Source organism: Erinaceus europaeus, chromosome 2 (genome assembly GCF_950295315.1).
Source record: "Erinaceus europaeus chromosome 2, mEriEur2.1, whole genome shotgun sequence".
NCBI lineage: Eukaryota > Metazoa > Chordata > Mammalia > Eulipotyphla > Erinaceidae > Erinaceus > Erinaceus europaeus.
In genome coordinates, this window is record NC_080163.1 from 27187806 (window position 1) to 27205485 (window position 17680).

Consider the following 17680-nt stretch of genomic DNA (forward strand, 5'->3'; position numbering starts at 1 on the left):
AAGAAGGGCACCAAAAAAAAAAAAAAAAAAAAAAAGAACGGCACCTAGAGTGCCTAGTAAATCATGACCCAAAAAGTTGACTGCGAGCCCATTGGCAACCAAGGGTTGGAATCCCCCTTGGGTCCCATCTGGGTCTTCCCACACTACTGGGTTGACGTTTGATATGCTCGTGTTGTCCCAGCAAGTCCTACCAGTTGGGGTCAGTAACTAGAGGTCAGTCAGAGGGGACTTCTGACTGAGGATGATTTTGTCAGCCCCTGTGTCAATAAGGCACTTGAAACGTCTCCCTCCTATAATCATGTCTATCTTGGGCTTGGTGACTTCTCTGATCAAAGTAGTCCAGTGAGTAGATACCACAGGGGGCTTTCCCTTTTTCTGTTGGGCTGGGGACGTCCCCTGTTCAAGTTTAAAGGAGGCAGAGGAGTGCCATCTTTATGGTATTTAGACCTGCAATGTTTTCTCCAGTGGAAGCCCTTCTGGCATCTAGAGCAGGCAGAGAAAGGGGGTGCCCCTTAAAAGGGGGCTTTTGCTCTTTTAAATCCTCTGGGGATTTTTTTTGCCAGTGCCCATGTTTATTACATTGGAAACACTGTCCTATGGGGGTGGGCTGGAAGAAGTGACTGCCACAAAGGCCTGGGCTATTAGTGTAGCCTGTTGGGAGAGGCTGCCAATATCCTAGGTAGCTATAATACAATCCTTCCAAGGGGCCTGTTTTAGGCCCTGACAGGCATTGCAGAAATCAAGTAACATTCTATCCCAAGCAAACTGATGAATCATCTCTTGTGGGGGGGGGGGTGGTTTCTGGGACATTTCTTTCCATGTTTTCTACAATCTTTTGAATAAACTCTCCATGTTTCTGTCTCAAGGACAACAAGGAAGGGTTGGAACCTGAGCTTGGGCCTGTGGGGGTGAGGCAGTCCCAAGCTTGAAGGGCACATAGGTATACCTGATCATAATATGGGACGGGGAGATTAGCCTATTGTATGCCTGTTTCCCATCATCACCCCTCTCCAAGGAGGCAGCCTAGGTCCCACTGCACTCCTCTGTGTTGGTTTCACCTGTCTTGCTGGAAACACTCATCTCTATAAAAGGCCTCCCACTGAATTAAAAAGGGAGGGGAGAGTGTGGCCCATGCCACATCTTTCCAGTCTTGGGAGTGGGGTGTTTAAATCGTGAGTCAGCCCCCTAGATGACAGATTTAGTCCAAGGGACGTAGGGTCCATCATTTTTAATGGCCTCCCTGAGGAATTTAAGATCCTGCATATATAAGGATACCAATTAAGGGGCCTCTGGGGAGTTGGGGCTATGTTGACTGGATAAGCTGAGATATGGAAGGCAGGGGTAAATGTCCCAGCGTGGTTGCAAAGGCTACAGAGTTCATTGGATTGGGGGGAGGCTTCTGGGGTGTGTTCTGGGGGACAGGCAGGGAGGCATGTGAGCTTTGGGAGAGGCAGGGCAGGAGCAGGAGGTGGAGGATTTGGAGTTGTAGGTTTGGGGTTATCATAAGGGGGAAGTGGTGGGTAGAGAGGAGAAGGAGGGGGATCATCAACTAGGAGCCAAAGCTTAAGGTCACTGATCTCAGCCTGAAGATGCCCCATAATCTCTCCTACCTCGTTTGTGTTGGTCTCTGCACAGAGATGGGAGAAGCAGTGGGGTTTTCTTTTTTAAAATTTTTATTTTTTATTGATAAAAAGGAAACGTTGACAAAACCATAGGATAAGAGGGGTACGACTTCACACAATTCCCACCACCAGACCTCCATATCCCACCCCCTCCTCTGATAGCTTTCCTATTCTTTAACCCTCTGGGAGTATGGACCCAAGGTTACTGTGGGATGCAGAAGGTTGAAGTTCTGGCTTCTGTAATTGCTTCCTCACTGAACATGGGTGTTGACAGGTTGATTCATACTCTCAGCCTGTCTCTCACTTTCTCTGGTGGGGCAGGGCTCTGGGGAAGCAGATCTCCAAGGCACATTGGTGGGGTTGTCTGTTCAGGAAAGTCTGGTTGCATCATGCTAGCATCTGGAACCTGGTGGCTGAAAAGAGAGTTAACATACAAAGCCAAACAAATTGTTGAACAATCATGGACCTAAGGGCTGGAATAGTGCAGATGAAGTGTTAGGGGGTCCTCCATTTTGTAGATAGCTAGTAGGCATATTTTAGTTATATGTCAAAGGGCCTGTAGCTATACTAGTGTTTGTTTTTGTTTTTGTTTTTTGGTCTGAGCCTGAAATCTGATATACAGGTGGATCCAAGCTATTGTCTGGAGAGATGATGTCATGGCTGGGAAAAGGAGCAGAAAGCTGTATCAAGGAAGAGAGTAGCTCCCTAATATGGGAAAGGGGTATAAATATTGTGGACTGTAAACTCCATCAATTTGATGTGATCTGGGGACCATAATTAGCTTAGGAGCCTGTGTGACCTCTGCATCCCTTTAGATCTGAGCTCACACTCTGTGGTCATGAGTAGGAACATTCCATGCTGCCCCAGTGTCTACCCATCTTCCTCAGGTGTAGCATAGAGTATGTTGTCCATCCTCCCTTTGAAGGATGGAACATTCTCTACCATTGTTGATCCAAGTTGAGGGCAAGGTCCTATGGGAGCCCAAAATAGACCCAAAGGGATCAATTTTATTGTTCCTGATAGAAATGACAGGTAACAATGGAGAGAGGGATTTATTCGAAAAGGGGGAGAAGGAAGGGGCAGAGGAGGAGGGGGATCCACCAGAGGGGTAGGGGAGACTTCCTCAGGATGAGAAGTGAATTTTTGGGCTGCCTCTTCTAGGGGCTTGGGGACTCCTACACATTGCCTGATTGCAGATAAGACTTTGAGAATGTTGAGGGGCAAATGGTATCCCTCACGGACTTCAGCACAGCAGGCCAGAAAAGCCACCCAAGCCTAGATTTCTTTATCAAAGATGTAGGCAGCTATAACCCAGGGAGCCTCTGAGAGGACCATGTTCTAGAAGCTATCTGCCTGTTTTTTGGAAAGTATAAGGCCATGGGTCTCAAGAAGTGGACAGAGGCACTGGATCTGTGGGTCCTTTTGACTAGAAGAGAGATTTCCAATGGTTTCTATAATCCAAGAGCAGTGGAAAGAGAGAAATGGCTTGGTTTCAGCGCAGTGTTCCTGGATGGAGTGTGGGGGATTCCCCTGAGACTCCCCACAAGCCTGTCCCCAATTTCAAGAGGTCTGGCGGCTGCCCTAAGGGCATTTACTAGCCATCGGGATTACCAGTTTTTAATGATAGAGCTATAGAGAATTAATCAGTCCTTCCTGACACCCTAACAGTCTGTTGGGGACCAGGCCAGAGGTCACAGGGCCTTCTAGTCGTGCCAGAGAGTTGCTCTGGCCAGAGTCTGTCAATTGCTCCAAGCTGTATCCCAGTCCCACGCAACAGGTCGGTCTGAAGACTTTCTCTGACATCTGACGGGTGGTAGGGGTCTCAAACAGAGGGTAAGAGCCTTCAGGAAACACCCCAGTGTTGCCTAGGCCAGAATTCTCCAGTTGTTCTGAATCATGTTTGGGTCCCATGCTACAGAGTAGGTCGAGGAAAAAACAGAGAGAATGGAGGGTTAAAGGGAACGGTGGGGACTTCTGAGATACCCGCCCTGGCAGGAATGCCGTTACCCCTTTTGTAGGGGAGCACCCACCCATCCACTTCAGCTGCCTCCCCATCAAGTCCCAGTTCAGGCACCAGATATTGGCTGCATCTGAAAAAGTCAAACTTTATGAAAAGGTTAATATTTTTATTTATTACTTTACTGGGGGCTAATGGTTTGCATTACAGTTGTCACATAGGTACAACCTCTCCTCTCCCCATAATAGGTGTCTGCAAGACCCTGTTCCCTCTAACTTAGTTCCTCTTCCAGTATCATGCCCCAGGACTGCAGCACCTCTCTATCCCAACTCCATCCTCTCTTTCCTGGAGTCTTTTACTTTGATGTGATACACTACACCCACTCCAAGTGTCACCTGATGTTCTTTCCCTTGCTGTCCTTGCTTCTTAATGTCCACCTATGAGAGAAATAGCCTAATATGTATCCTTCTCTTTTCTGGACTATCTCACTCAACTTTGGGTTCTACTATCTTCTGGGTGAAGATACACCAGGACTTTCAGGGTTCATGGCAAAGAGGCCCCAGATAGTATTTTTGAGTTGTTTATTGTTGAGTTTCTGTGCTTTTCATAACAAAGTCAAGGGTCTGTCTCTATTGAAGTTATGGTAAGACCAAGCACAGGGGCCTGGTTCATGGTGTCAGTTTCCAACAACATGGTATTTACTGGTTAGAGAAGCAGTTTTAATGAAGATATGGACCCCTAATTGCACACAGTTGCTGGGTCTGGTCACCTGTCCCTACCATTCAGGTCATAGGAACACAATATCCTCTCTTTATGGTCAGATTCACTCTCTTGTGATCACCTAGGGTACAACTTATTTTTACTCTTAGGAAATCCACCTCTATTTTCTCAACACCTTTACAAACAAACTCAGCTGTGGTTATATTTTGCAAACACTGAGTAATATGATTTTTTTTTTATTGTCTTGACATAGAAACTGCCATTCCTTCCTGCCACAAGGGAGTAGAGAAGCAATGAGCTATACCCCCCATCAGTATCTCCTGGGTGAAATTTTCATCTTGTTCTCCTTTGAAAACAAGAAGCAAAAGGAAAATGAACTAATTGATTTCTTCATTATTTACTCAGTTCTGTGCTTATATAGACATTTGACAGAATAAAAACTCAAGGGAGAAGAACCCCTAGTGGAAATCAAGAGATATCAGAACAGAAAGGAAAGTTTAAGAACAAAAAATGTCAGATCTGAGGGAACAACACAGAGACCCATTGTAACAAGGAGAGAAGATATATTTCAAAGGGCCTGTGGCTATACAAGGATCCAACTGCATATCAGATTTCAGGCTCAGGGAAAAAAAAAAACTAGTACAGCCTCATGAAGTTTTATAGAAGTTAGAGGAATTAATGCTTTTAAAAACACTTAGCCTTACGTAGTGTCTAGGTTCATGGAAAGTTCCCAGCTAAATATAACTGCTGTTGTTATTCCAGCAAAGAAATTTGGGGAAACAACAGCTACACTTCAATTTGGGGAGAAACTTTAAGAGAAGTAGAGGCTGAGCCTTGTCTGGTTTCTTAGTATCTTCCCTAGTTATTGTCTGGGGAGATGATGTCATGGCTGGAAAAAGGACCAGCAAGCTGGATCAGGGAAGACAGTAGCTCCCAAATATGGAAAAGGTGTTGTATAAATATTGTTGACTGCAAACCTCATCCATTTGATGTGATCTGGGGCCCATATTCAGCTTAGGAGCCTATGTGGCCTCTGCATCCCTGTAGATCTGAGCTTACATTCTGTGGTCATGAGTAGGAACGTTCCAAGCTGCCCCAATTTCAGGACCCCCATCTTCCTCAGGTGGAAGATAAAGTTATGTTACTCTAAAAAGCTTCACTTGAATTCATTACAAAGACACACAGAGAGAGAGAGAGAGAGAGAGAGAGAGAGAGAGAGAGAGGGAGAGGGAGAGGGAGAGGGGGAGGGAGAGAGAGAGAGGGAGGCTTCAGTTTTCTTACCTCCTCAAAAATCATCAGCAAGGAGTTTTTAGTCTCTCTGCCTTCCTTCAACAATGTTGGCTTTATCGTAAGGTAAATCACCGTCTTGGCCAAGAGTGATCTGGTACTAGAAGTAAAGCATATTTCCTTGTCCACATTCAACACAAATAGCTACTTTTTTCTTTTAATCTTGTTTACTCAATGCAGCTGAGGTCTAGTTATTTATGTAACACTTAAAATGCAGGGATCCTGGATGGCAACAAGTATATGAATCATCCACAATGACCACTGTATACTCCATATGAAAGAACTAGGACAGTGGAAGAATTTGACAAAGATCACAGCAATGGCAGATGTAGAGGTAGGTCTTCTTAGCAACAAAGTGTAGAAAGCACATGATGAAGTCAGTGGGAGATTGCTTCTCAAACCCCAAATTAAGATTTTTTTTTTGTAAGGCAAATTAAAGAGAGGCACTAAAAATTACTATATTTTTTATTTTTTCAAAGATGAGAAATTAATGGGTTAGACTACATCTGTGGGGCTTGGGATTACTTCAAGATTTTGTATTTACTTGTTGCAATGAAATGCATGGGAGGCAAGAAAGAAAGAGTGAAAGAGCAAAGGAAAGTAGTTGGCTAGCAAATTTCACTTGAAATGCAAAAAATAAAAGTGAAAGACATTCTTACTCTTTTGCTAAGACTGTAGTTTAACTCCCTCTCAGGTTACTTTTGTCATGTGACTTGCACTAGAAGTTTTGAAAATAAGCAGGCAAAATATTTATTTTTAGCAGAACCTTTTCCCTCCTTCCAAAAAAATTAAAGTAGCCAAATAAAATTCATCATTCAAACACAATTTTTATTATTATTATTATTATTATTATTATTATTATTATTTTTTCCTCCTCCAGGGTTATTGCTGGGCTCGGTGCCTGCACCATGAATCCACCGCTCCTGGAGGCCATTTTTTCCCCCTTTTGTTGCCCTTGTTGTAGCTTCGTTGTGGTTATTATTATTGCCCTTGTTGACACAATTCGTTGTTGGATAGGACAGAGAGAAATGGAGAGAGGAGGGGAAGACAGAGAGGGGGAGAGAAAGATAGACACCTGCAGACCTGCTGCACCGCCTGTGGAGCGACTCCCCTGTAGGTGGGGAGCCGGGGCTCAAACACAATTTTTTAAAAAAACAGGTCATATAAATGACAAATTCTATTAACTATTGAATCAATACAGTTGAATTTCTGTCAGTGCCCTGGGAATTATATGATAGATTTTTTTTCCTTTTCATCAATAACTCTGAATGACTCTGAGTTAATAAACAACTCATATTTCTCATAGCAGATTATTTATCGGTAGGAAGAAAAGAGGAATTTCCCAAATCCCCAGGATCCCTGGATTTATTGTTTACTTGAATTTAGAGATGTAGTCTCTAAGGAGTTATCCCACTGAAAGATAAAACTGGGGTCCAATAAGAAGAAATGTAATTATCTTGAATACTGAAAAATCAAACTACTCTATTTCTTCATTCTTTATTTTATTTAGAAACTGTGTTTCTAATACTTTTCATTTTTTTAAAAAATTTTCTTCCTTAAAAATTTAAGGATATTATATATTACTTTTCTCTTTCTCCATTTATTCAGTAATCCATCTTCATCTAGATAGCAAGGAGAATATCAGTTAAAGTTCAGACACTTCTATAGATAAGTAAACCACATAAGTAAAATAACTTCTGAAAACTACCACATAAAGTAACTTCCAGTGAAATTATCATTAAAACTCAGTTCTATAATTTGGCAAAGTACATGTTACCTGACCTTCCACATAAGTGATAGGATTGAGTCCACAAGTGTTATTTTAAATTGAGGTATACCTAATAATAAAATAAGTGTCCAATGCGATGACTTAATATATATGGTGTAAAAATTAACAATTAACCATCCCCCGATTATTATTTGTGTTTGTTTTTAATGAGAATGATCAATATTTCTAGCAAATTTTAAGTATATAGCCCAGTACTATCAACTATACTCATTTGGTGGGTATCAGATGCAGAAAGTTTACATTTCATGGTGAAAAGTGTGTGCCCTTTGATCAACTTATCTCCATTTTCACTAATCCTTGTTCTTAGCAAATGCATTAAAATGACAGCACTATAATATTAGTGAGGGTTCTCTCTTTCTGTCTTTCCATACATGATATAAACAGTTGAAACTCATAACAAAATGAATATCATCTAGGGATCTGAATATGGCTTGTTTTCCAGTGGTAATGTACTCTGAAATTAATGAAGAACAAAGAGAGCTAAGAGATCTGGCTCATAGTTAGCAATTTATTTTCTGATGAACCTCAAGGAGAACCAAAATGATTTAATTTAGTTTTTTTTTCTAGTTGTTCAAAAAGGTTATTTTTTATTCAGCCTATTCAGAGCAGTTGAACATTTTGCCTACCATCCTAACACTGATTTAATTTAATTTTAATAAGCAACATGTAGAGATGTCAATCTCCTTTTTTTTTTATTTTTAGCATTTTGGGACTAAGAATAGCACTCACTGTATTTTTAATGTACAATTCCTTGATGATTGATGATAAAACAACTTTTACATAAACTTTATGACTATTTACATATTCTTTTGTGAAGATACTGTTTTTCTTTTATTTTAATCACATTATTTGTCTTATTATTGATTTTAAGATATTATTAGTCATTCTGTATTTTTTACCTTTAGATAATTTGAATTGGTTATTATTTATTTATGTACTAGATAGAGACAGAGAGAAACTGAGGAAGGAAAGAAGACAGACAGAGAGACACCTGCAACACTGTTTCGTCACTCATGAAGCTTTCCCCCACAGGTGAGAACTAGAGGCTTGAACATAGGTTCTTTTACATGGAAATGTATGTACTTAACCAGGTGTACCACTGCCTGACCCCCACCTTCAGATAATTTTATTGGAGTTAATTTTTCCCAGTCTGTGACTTGTCAGTTCATTTATAATAATGAGCAGATTTGCTTGACCGTAAGGAAGCTCAACTTATCTGTTTGTCATTATATGATTCATACCAATTTCATTCATAATAAAAAGTTCTGTCTACTCCAAGATGATGAGGAAAGTTTCCTAAAGTTTGCTTCTAAATATTAGTTCTCTACATAGGAAAGTAGTAGATTATGTCGCCTTGACAAATTGGTCTCTTCATTAACATAATATGTTCTTGTCTCTGGTATTCTCTTTGCCGTGATAATAATACAACTACTAGTTTTTACACAGTTAGCAAGGTACATATATTTATTTACTTTTGATCTATGGATCTATCTAGAGAAGAATTTAGGGGTGGATCTTGTTTTATAATCTAATCTCTGTCTTTTTTTAATAGTTATTTTCCCTTTTGTTGTCCTTGTTGTTTTATTGTTGTAGTTATTGATGTAATCGTTGTTGGATGGGACAGAGAGAAATGGAAAGAGGAGGGGAAGACAGAGAGGAGGAGAGAAAGATAGACACCTGCAGACCTGCTTCACTACCTGTGAAGCAACTCCCCTGCAGTTGGGAAGCCGGGGGCTCGAACCAGGATCCTTATGCCGGTCCTTGAGCTTGGTGCCACATGCGATTAACCTGCTGCGCTACCATCCGACTCCCTAGAAATCTGTCTTTTAAATGAAGCATTTAAATACTTTAATGCACTTATTAATATTTCTTTGTTTTAATTTCCAAAATTGGCATTTTCTCTACATTCCTTTTTTTTTTTTGTATTTCTGTTTTTCATTTCCTATTTTAATAGAGGAAGGTCATATATTGTTAATATATATTATTGAGTTTTAATTTTATTTCAGGTTTTTATTACTAAGGCATATATTATATGCATATTTTTAACAGTGGATATGAAAGATGACCTTTAAATTACTATAGTTTTTTTCAAATAAGTGCATATACTAGTTCACAGAATTTTATAAATATTATAGATAGTTGAATTTTATGTATCACTTCCACTCTTTGTGCTCTTTTGCTTTATATGTTATCTGATATGTATTAAAATGTCAGAATAGATCATTATTGTTTTAAGAACTTGTTTTTTTCAAATAATTGAAAGAGAACAAAAGAACAATTAAAGAGACAGTGTGTATGTTCCATCTGATTTCATTTTCTTTAGTTCAAAATATTTTGTTCGGGAGTCGGGCTGTAGCTCAGCGGGTTAAGCGCAGGTGGCGCAAAGCACAAGGTCGGCATAAGGATCCTGGTTCGAGCCCCCAGCTCCCCACCTGCAGGGGAGTCGCTTCACAGGTGGTGAAGCAGGTCTGCAGGTGTCTATCTTTCTCTGCCCCTCTCTGTCTTCCCCTCCTCTCTCCATTTCTCTCTGTCCTATCTAACAACGACAACATCAATAACAATAATAACTACAACAACAACGAAAAACAACAAGGACAACAAAAGAGAAAATAAATAAATAAAATATTAAAAAAAAACATTTTGTTCATTCTGTGATTTTTATTTTGTAGGTTACCTGGAGAAAATATTTTGCTTTTGAGAAGTAGAAGGTGTAGGAATTTTGAAGTTGGTGAGACCCAACTTAGAATGATGGTTTAATGAGGGCAAAATTACTTTTCTCTGAGCCTCATTTTCTTCACTTGTAAAAACAAGAACATGATACCCAACAAACACACAGTCGATGAATGTGAAGTGCAGGGAGTATAGTAATTGTTGAACTAATAATTTCCTTCCCTTCTGCTCCACTTCTGTGTTCACAGGAAACAAAAGCAAGATAATGATAAACACATGCTGCAAGTTCGCTCCCATTCTTAGACACAACTGTACATTCTTTCTCGCATCCTCTCTAGTGTCAGCTTTCCAATGACTACAGTCTCTCTCTCTTTTTTTTATTGATGGTGCTATTTTATTTCCCCTTTCAAAGGACCAACTATAGCCAAATGAAGTGAACAAAGCATCAAGATTGATTACAGTCTCTCTGATGACAACCTTCCACTTCCTATTTTCCAGTTTACTGTGTATATGTGAAGTGTGTGCATGCAAATTAGAGTATGATCTGTTTTCCCTAGAGACAGAATATGTTCACTCTTTTACTGTCTAAAAATATCATGATGTTGCCTTTCATTTTTTTTTGAAGGATAATTTTGCTGGACACAGATTCCTAGGTTGTTTGTCTATTTTGTCCTCTCAGTATTTCTCAAGATGTCCTTCCTTTATCTTTTGGACTCCATAATTCTTTAAGAAAAATAAAGTAAGAAAAAACACTGCTCTGTTCTGGCTTATTGTACTAGGTACTGAACCTGAGACCTTGGAGCCTCAGGCATGAAATTCATTTGTATAACCTCTCTGCTCTCCTCCTGGGGTAAGTTTCTATAGTTTCTAATGAGAATCTATCAACTCTTTCCAGAGCTGTTTACTTAAAAGCATGTCATTTTTCTCTGGATACTTTTAAGCACTGTTATTTACTTTGGTTTTTGGCAATTGAAAGGGTTATGATTTTCTTTATATTTTTGCTAATTAGGTTTACTGAGTAACTTGTTTCAATTTTATACTTTATGCTTCAAGTTTAGAAAATTCTTTAATATTGTTTTCTCAAATACCACTTCTGTCTTATTCTGTCCTTTACCTCTCTTCCTGGAAGCAAGACACTTTATTACTATATTTATAGGTATCATACTAGTATGTAATGCATAATTTCTATTATAATATTTAGTAAAGATCTCAAATGCTATACATTTTTTACTTTGCAATGTAGATATATTTTTATTTGTTCTTTTTAAAATTTCTTTATTGGAGGATTAATAGTTTACAGTTGACAGTAAAATAATATAGTTTTCTATGTGCATAACATTTTCCAGTTTTTCACATAACAATTTAGCCCCCACTAGGTCCTCCTCTGCCATCATGTTCCAGGACATGACCCCCACCTCAACACACACACACACACATACCCCAGAGTCTTTTACTTTGGTGCAATTCACCAACTCCAGCCCAAGTTCTGCTTAGTGTTTTTCCTTATGATCTTGTGTTTCAGCCTCTGTCCACAAGTGAGATCATCCCATATTCATCTTTCTAACTTATTTCAATTAATATGATTCCTTCAAACTCTTATCCAAGATGGGGTGAAGAAGGGGAAATCACCATTTTCAATAGCAGAGTAATATTCCATTGTGCATATATACCACAACTTACTCAGTCACTCATCTGTTGTTGGACAACTGGGTTGCTTCCAGGTTTTGACTATTACAAATTATGCGCTATGGTCTCCTCTCCTCTCCTCTCCTTGGTCAACTAGGAATATCAAAGGACACCACCTGGGACTTCAACAAGACAGGACTAGAACTGATCTGGGAACCCACCAAATCACTGATGAGTGCAAATACATGAGGCTCTTGGACAGAGAGGAGCCTACGGAGAGATTCCTGGGGCTGAAGCCCATATCTACTCCCAAGCAACTGGTAACAGTCCTGCAGTTTACCAATTGAGGCACCACCTCCAGTCTGTGTTATTAACAAAAATTCTGTTGAAGAAAGAAGAGGACTTGCCTAAGGCTCACCAAATGCAACTGTGAGTCATTATTGCTACTGCCTCTCAGAGGCTGGAGCAACAGCCAGGAGGCACTGTGCTAACATGGGCGGGGGGAGGGCAGAGAACTGGCGGAAAAACTCAGGAGAAGATCTATACCCTGGTGGGCTAGAGGTGGGGCTGTATAGTGGAAGCCTTTTCACATTGTTCTCCTAATGAATTGGGGAGACACGGTGAATAACTGCCACAGAACCCACAGAGTATAAACGGGACTTGTTTGGAAACTCAGAGGGCCAAGTATATGATAGTAATTTTTAAATTATTCTACCATTATTTTTTGTGTCTTTTATATTTATTTATTTTTTAAACTTTTAAAAAAATTTCTTAAATTATCTTTATTTATTTATTGTGTAGAGACAGGTAGAAATTGAGAGGGAAGGGGGTGATAGAGAGGGAGAGAGACAGAGAGACACCTGTAGCCCTGCTTCACCACTTGTGAAGCTTTCCTCCTGCAGGTGGGGACCAGGAGATTGAACCTGGGTCCTTATGCATTGTAACATGTGCCGCTAAACCAAGTGCACCACCACCCAGCCCCTTATTTTTTAGCCAGAGCATTGCTCAGCTCTGGTTTAGGGTGGTTCAGGGGATTGAACCTGGGACTTTGGAGCTTCAGGCATGAGAGTCTCTTTGCATAGCCATTATGCTATCTTACCCCTGCCTTATTCTATCATTATTAAGGCAGTACATTGTCTAACTGGTAGGTATGTTTTTATGGGCGGAGGGGAATATACTAAGGTAGCATTATATATTTATTTGTTTGTTGTTGTTTTTTTTTTTTGTTTTTATTTGTAATTGATAGTGGGTTATACACTCACTACCAAGCTTTGTATCCTGTCCCTCCCACCTGCCAAAGATAATCACAGTAGTTTTTAAAAAGTCTTAGAAACTGTTCGCTTCTGCTTTTTTAAAGTACCATTAATTAAAAATTTTTAACTTTATTGCTTAGAAAGTTTCTTGGTCTAGTAGAAGTAGAGTTAGGAGGTGATCCTTAATTGTTATCTTTGCCTCTTCACTGTTTGTTAATACAACCTGGGAACATCATGCGACTTCATTGCTTCAATTTTCTCAGTCTGTTCATGATCCACTCCAGTGAGAGATGTGAGGATTAATAAGTCTCTCATTAATTTGAAAACTTTAAAACAGATACTATGCAACTCTAACCTGCCATTACCAAGAAGATTATTTTTAAATTACTTACATAATTGAAAAAAAAAATCCTTCCTATAGCATTCAATGTCAATGAAGATGAAGATGACCTGGCTTCTAAACTTCTAAACAACTACTAATAAAGTCTAAAACCTATTTTTTTTAACTTGAGGATGTGATAATATCTATTCATGGGAGCCTGAATACAGATTCAAAAAATCTGGCTGGAAAATGATGTATATAGGAATCCCACTGGATATAATAGTTCACTTGAATTGGTGCTAGTTCCTGGTATTGTCATTATGCCCCTATGCTCATGGGGAAAGAAGGAATTTGTCATGTCATCCTGGAAAACAATGTGTGACTGAAGGCTATAATGTAGGATAAGACTGCTTCTTTCTGGCAAAATGTTCAGAGTATATTTCTCCCAACACACCAGGACCATTCAAAAGCTGCTTCCCACAACTCCCTGAGTGTATTGAGAGAATTTAAGCCCCCAGTGAACATATCCATTACTGAGCCACCTTTAAAAATGTTACTTTAGAAGTAGGACATTTGAAACTATAATAGAAGTGAAATTAAGTTTCCAAACATGTTAATGACTCCTTCCCTCAAGGTGGGATGGGAAAACAGCTATTTTGCTGCCTAGGTGTTTCAGTCTGACAAGCTTGCATTTAGTATAGTATCCAAGTTTAGTATGCCTGTTTCAAGTTTTAGCTTTGTTCTTCCTTGGTGTTTTAAAAATAATCACCCAGAGTTGAGCTGGAGAAAGGTTATGTCCACATTCTATGTAATCAAGTAATCAGTGCTTGATACCTTGCTCAATACTTTCTCAAGAGGGCTTGGTACTTAGGTCCCCCTTGGTAAGGGGACCTAATCTCTCTTTCTCCCTCAGTATAGGACCCTTCATCCCAGCTTCTGACATTTGTATTTAAATTATCTGGTGACCTTAATTTCTATATATATAATTTATTTCCCTTTGCTCCCCTTTTTTGTTGTTGTAGTTATTATTGTCGTCGTCGTTGTTGGATAGGACAGAGAGAAATAGAGGAGAGGAAGACAGAGAGGGAGAGAGAAAGATAGATTATGTCTTCTGTCAAACAACCTTGGGCTTTCCCCTGCCTGAAAATGAGAGCTTGGATGTCAGTGGAGCTCCCAGTAAACCCTGTGTCTAGTCTCATCCAGTAGTTCATAGTTCACACATTCTCAGTCTAACACACTAACCCCAGGACTCTTCATGCGTTTGGTCTGTAATGACTACTGGAACACACATGACATATATATAGAGACCACAGCAATTATGCCTAAAAGCAGAGTTTATGCTATGTGACAGTTCAGTGTGTCTGTCTTCATTCTTGGAGTAGGTCATTAACATTGTTAAAGGGGAAAAGAAGGTTTCTTATGAATTCTGTAGTATCTTAAGGAGAAGTAGAATGTTCTTTAAAATCATTCAAATCTATTCTTAAAGCTAATTTTAAAGTTATATGGGACTTATATTTCTTTCTATTTCAGAAAATGTTAGTCATGCTCTTCAATAAAATATGTACTAGATTGGAGGTCTCCAAGCTGTTATAGTACAACTCCTATTAGGAAAATGATGCTGAGAAAAAGACCCCTCAAACATGCATACTTACTTATTTATAAATTACAGAGATGAACTTTCATTATTAACTAGTATCTAAGGGCAAAACATACATCTGTGCAGCGGTAATCTCTGATGGTTATATGCATAAGTCGACATGTGAAACAGTGTTCTTAATCCTCCCAATTTTGTTGGTTAGCTGCTTGCCGGTTCTTTTTACATTCTACTTGTTTGTGTTTTTTTTTTTATTTTCCACAAGTACTGTTTGATGTTGAGTTTACTTGAAAAGTAATAATGACAGCTCAGCTAACATTCAGTGACTTGCCTGGAATTATGTCATGAGTCTAAACTTTAGTCCATGATTTTTCTGCCAGGATCTTTTAAAGTCACCTATCCTTTTTAATGACCCATTCTATATATATATATATATTTTTTTTTTTTTTTGCCTCCAGGGTTATTGCTAGGGCTTGGTGCCTGCACTATGAATCCACTGCACCTGGAGGCCATTTTTCCCCATTTTCTTGCCCTTGTTGTTATCCTTATTATTATTGTTGTCAGATAGGACATAAAGAAATTGAGAGAGGAGGGGAAACAGGGGGGGAGAGAAAAGATAGACATTTGCATACCTGATACACTGTTTGTGAAGTGACTCCCCTGCAGTTGGGGAGCTGGGGGACTCGAACCAGCATCTTTAATCCAGTCTTTGTGCTTTGCGCCATGTGCACTTATCCAGCTGCACTATCACCTGACCCCCTTAACGACTCATTCTTCACAAAATCAGGGGACAGAATGCACCAACTGAATAGCTGTGTGGCATATACAACATGTGCCATTATGACAATCACAGTGGGTAAGAAAGGCTAGTTCAGGAGCTGGGTGGTAGCACAGTGAGTTAAGTCCATGTGGCACAAAGCGCAAGGACGCATGCAAGGATCCAGGTTTGAGCCCCCAGTTCCCCACCTACGGGGGGGGGGGTCACTTCACAAGCGTGAAGCAGGTCTGCAGGTGTTTATCTTTCTCTCCCCATCTCTTGTCTTCTTCTTTCTTAATTTCTCTCTGTCCTATCCAACAACAACAACTATAACAACAATCACAATAACAACCACAACATGGGCAACAAAGTGGGAAAAATAACCTCTAGGAGTAGTGCTGGTGCTGAGCCCCAGCGATAACCCTGGAGGCAAGAAAAAAAAAGAAAGCCTATTTCATTTCATATGGTAAACTTAGAATATTAATTTATTCCATAATTTTAGACAATATAGAGTGAAATCCTAAACATTTTTGAACTTCATTTTGGTTTACCCACTGGACTGCCCTTCCCCTTCTAGAAACCCATTGACTTAACTGACTCATACATGAAAATGAAATGACTGAGCAGAAGTAAAGGAAAAAAATATATACTAATGATCCTTAAGCACAATATGCTCCCAGTACAAATTAAGTTGAAAATTAAGAAAGTATGGTCATATAGGCAAGAATCAAATTACATTACTTTCTGGTGACCTTCTAAAGAAGAGGATCCTGACCTGTCAATGCCCATGTCCAACAGAGAAGCAATTACAGAAGCCAAAACTCCTACCTTCTGCACCAGCTTTGATCCATGCTTCTAGTGGGTGAGAAGCGATAGGAGGAAGAAGAAGATAAGAGTGCTCTGAACTTGAATTCCATCAGGATCCAGAGAGAGAGGTTGAATAAAGGAGAGATATTTGGATGTAAAAATAGGGTTATGTGTGGCTTGGAGGGGAAGAGAGGATTGGACCTGGAAGAAAAAAGGAGGCAGTTATGTACAAATATAGACAGATAGTTGTAGAGATGGTGGTTAACCCATGTCTGCAACCTTGGGAGAACCATGGTGGTTTGCAATGGAGGGACTTGGGTTTCAGAACCTTGGTTCAGAACCTTGGAAGGAGGGCACGAGTGGTGACACACCTGATTGAGCACACATGTTAGAACCTCGGTGGGGGGGAACAGTATGGAATTATACCCCTGTTGGCATATAATTTTGTAAATCAATATTGAATAGCTAATAAAAAATTTTAAAAAGGATCCTAAAGAGAATTTTTTTTCTTTTCTTCCTTCCCGCTGGGGCTTGGTGCCTGCACCATGAATCCACTGCTGTTGGTGGCCATTTTTATTTCTTTCTTTATTTACTTTAATTTATTTTGATAGGACAGGGAGAAATTGAAAGGGATTGGGAGATAGAGAGGGAGAGATAAAGAGAAACAACTGCAGAGCTGCTTCACCAGTTGTGAAGCACCCCTGTATGTGGGAAGTCGTGGGCTTGAACTGGGATCCTTGTGCTGGTACTTGTGCTTCGTACTATATGGGCTTAACACGGTGCACCACCGCCTCACCCCCTAGAGTATTTCTTCTCTAGATGAGAAATGAGTACATACCAGTGAGAAGTGATTCCTGGGGGGAAGGAAGCAGAAGAAGCAAAATATGGTGGGTAGCCTGGAGGTATGAAAAATGAAGACAAAGGGCAAGACCACTGAAGAGACAAAAATAGCTCCTTCAAAACGCATCCATTATGAGTTCAAGGAGATGAGATCATTACTTTTTACTGTTGAGCAGCATTCCATTCTGTTAGGTAGCATTCCATTCTGCATACATATATTGTTTATATAGTCATTCATCTGTTGTTAGGCATTTAATTTGTTTCCAAGTTTCAGCTATTACTCTTTATGGGTCCCCCGTAGGACCCTGCCCTCAACTTGGATCAGCAATGATAGAGAATGTTCCATCCTCTGAAGGGAGGATGGACAACATACTCTATGCTACACCTAAGGGAGATGGGTCCTGAAATTGAGGCAGCTTGGAATGTTCCTACTCGT

General features: G+C 39.8%; 1 long non-coding RNA gene and 1 other non-coding gene across 2 annotated transcripts; both read right to left on the reverse strand.

The window, feature by feature from the left end:
* Positions 1–1805: 1805 nt before the first annotated feature.
* LOC132536917 (uncharacterized) lies at positions 1806–16592 on the reverse strand. The gene is made up of 3 exons (XR_009548447.1): positions 16426–16592; positions 5581–5686; positions 1806–2035 (listed from the first exon to the last, which is right to left on the reverse strand). It is a non-coding gene; the product is annotated as an uncharacterized LOC132536917 (long non-coding RNA).
* Positions 7941–8013, reverse strand: LOC132537371 (small nucleolar RNA Z40). The gene has a single exon (XR_009548812.1). It is a non-coding gene; the product is annotated as a small nucleolar RNA Z40 (small nucleolar RNA).
* Positions 16593–17680: the final 1088 nt, after the last annotated feature.